Source organism: Pteropus alecto, unplaced genomic scaffold (genome assembly GCF_000325575.1).
Source record: "Pteropus alecto unplaced genomic scaffold, ASM32557v1 scaffold335, whole genome shotgun sequence".
Taxonomy (NCBI): domain Eukaryota; kingdom Metazoa; phylum Chordata; class Mammalia; order Chiroptera; family Pteropodidae; genus Pteropus; species Pteropus alecto.
In genome coordinates this window covers 584,383-586,971 of record NW_006436757.1, presented here as the reverse complement: position 1 = coordinate 586,971, position 2,589 = coordinate 584,383, and the positions used below count along the sequence as shown (strand labels likewise).

General features: G+C 47.6%; 1 protein-coding gene across 2 annotated transcripts in view; it reads right to left on the bottom strand.

Annotated features, from left to right (window-relative positions):
* Positions 1–2,589, bottom strand: part of ZFHX2 (zinc finger homeobox 2) — a 27,808-nt gene that overhangs the window by 16,361 nt on the left and 8,858 nt on the right. The window lies entirely within an intron of this gene.

Genomic DNA, 2,589 nt, shown 5'->3' with positions numbered 1-2,589 from the left:
CTCTGGAGGAGGGAGGTAGGAGGTAGGAAGAGGGCAGATCAGGTGTACAGTGGAGGGGTGGGCAGAGAGTCAAAAGGAAAGAGCTGGGTAGAGGTAAGGACTGGGGGGCTCACAAGGCGAGGGTTGGGGGAGACAGAGCAGGCGGTGGTGGTGTGGTGTGATTAGAACGGAGATTGATGTGAAGGGGCGCCACAGACGGCAGAGAGAGTCAATAAAACGAGAGGATCACATTAGAGGCGACAGAGAGAGCTTTAAATTACAAGGCTGCTGCCACTGAGGGGGATGGGAGGAGGCAGGCCTGGAGCCAAGGGAGGGTGGAGAGTTCTGAGGGTGTAGCCATCCCCCCGAGATGAATCTTCTAACTTCTAAAAGGCCCTCTGTCTCCAGAGTGAGTGCCCTTGCTGCCCCTTCATTCCATCTTCCTCCCTAATGCTTCCTACCCTTACAGGCTGAGGAGAGGAGAAAGCTATGGAGACAGATGTTTTTGGTTTTGGTATTGCCCTATTCCTCCTTGCAGACCCAGGTCTCTGGTTATCCCTCAGGATGGGAAAGGAAAGATGGAAGGGCTACTTTTATAGCTCAGCCAGGCAGTTGTTGCCTGATCACTAAACATTATCACCAAACTGCAAATATTCTTCCGTGGGAACTAGGCAGAAAGGTACCCCGTAAACAGCCGGTCAAGAATTCTTACTTCTTGATATGTGCTCCCTGTTCAGAGGGCAGATACACAGTACTTACAACAAGAAGAAGCCAGGAGGCCAGAAAGCTACTGAGAAAGAGATGTTATGAGATGGCCAGAAAGGCTCGATGTGAAGTTGTGGAAGGCTGAAAAGGCAGGCTGGGCCCTGAGACCACATGAGCCAGGGAGAACACAGTGAGTCTTCAGAAGCAGAGAATTACAGGAGCCAAAGGGGCAAGGGCAAAGAAAGAACCAAAAACATGAGATCTGAGGAAGGAGAGACTCCGTCCCTCACCAAGGAGGAGCCAGGGCGTGTGTTCAGGCTGGCGGGTAGAAGTAGAGGCAAAGCTGGGGAGATGCGCTCCCTCTGGAGCTCCCAGGAAGACCAGGACTCCCCTTGGGCAGAGCCTCTGGCAGACCAGAGGAAAAAAAACACTACTTCCCCCTAGTGGTTGCCGAAGGAACATCACCCAGGAGAGGACAGGCCTGACCCCCACAGGTAGGTTTTCTCCTCCCGCCCCACTCCTTCCTTTTCTCCAAACCTGATAAGGCAAAGGCTTTCCCAGCAGCAAAGTCTGCCAGAGGTCATCAACACATTTGCTTAAAGTTTGCATACAATGCTTTCCACATCAGCCTTCCAATATTTTTGCCATTCACTTTCCCAGTTGTTCAATCTATCCTCGTTCCCTTACTTCCCGAGGTGCAATTTTTAGGAACTTTTCTCTTTCCACTCTCTGAAAGTATTGTCAAAGGCACTGCTTTCTTCCTTACTCACTTTGCCCTTGCCTTTCTCCCCTTTTTGACTCACTCTGTTGCTTTCAAGAGGAGGCAGCCACGGTGAAGAGGGGAAGAGGAATAAGAAGGATGGTATGTGTACACTCTGCATAAGGGAGAGTGGTTGGTATAAACAGCAAACAAACACTTGCTGTGTTTTTTTTTTTTTTTTTTTTTTAAGGCAGCAGAAGAACCTGGGCTTTAGATTCATGCAGGCCCAGGGTTCTCCACTCACCACTGGATAAATTACTTATCAAGTCTCAGTTTCCTTATCTGTGAAAATGGGAATAATAATACTTTCCTAACCTGATCGTGGGGAAACTACACTAAGTAACCTGTGAAAGTGCATATACTGGGTGTTCAATCAGATTAGTTTTTTCCTTCTTTCTTGGCCCATAGAGTGGAGTAAGGTGTTTGCAGGTAGGTTGACAACTTTCCTTCTGCCTCCCCCTTCCTGACCAGGATTCATTCTGTAATCTCTGCCCTTTACCACTGAGGGCAGATTCTTTGGTGGACAGGATTTATATCTAGTCTGCCCAGCATCAGAGTTCATTTCTCACTTGGCCATCCTGATTGCTGGGCCTAGAGACACCCCTTTATCTAAGAACAGAGATTGGAAGTTTTGCTCAGGATCACACTTGGCCTGGGCGCAGAAGCAGCTAATACTTGGATCAAAACTATTATGACCTGTCTACGGCCATGGCACCCTGAACAAGCCTGATCCGGTCTAATGTCAGAAGCTAAGCAAGGTCAGGCCTGGTTAGTACTTGGATGGGAGGCCACCTAGGAAGACTAGGTGCTGTAGGCATAAAAAATAAGGGATTGTAAGCTGACAAGATCCTTGCAATCTGTGAGGTCAACCAAGGGTTGCCTAAAAAAAAAAATTATGGCCTCTCCCTGCATTTAAAATTATCATTTTCTCTGTCTCTAAATCTTACCTTCTATATTTAAAAAGAAAATAAAAGGTACTCCCATTCCTCCCTTTTAATTCTACCTATCTCTCCTAGATCTCTCCCCCTCAAATATTCGGGGAGTGCTTGCTTTGTGCAAGATAAATTTTGTCCAAAAGAGAAAATGAGAATGGCAGGAAATAAGACAGGCAGGAAAAGGAGAGTCATAGAGGGTAAAGAAAGAGA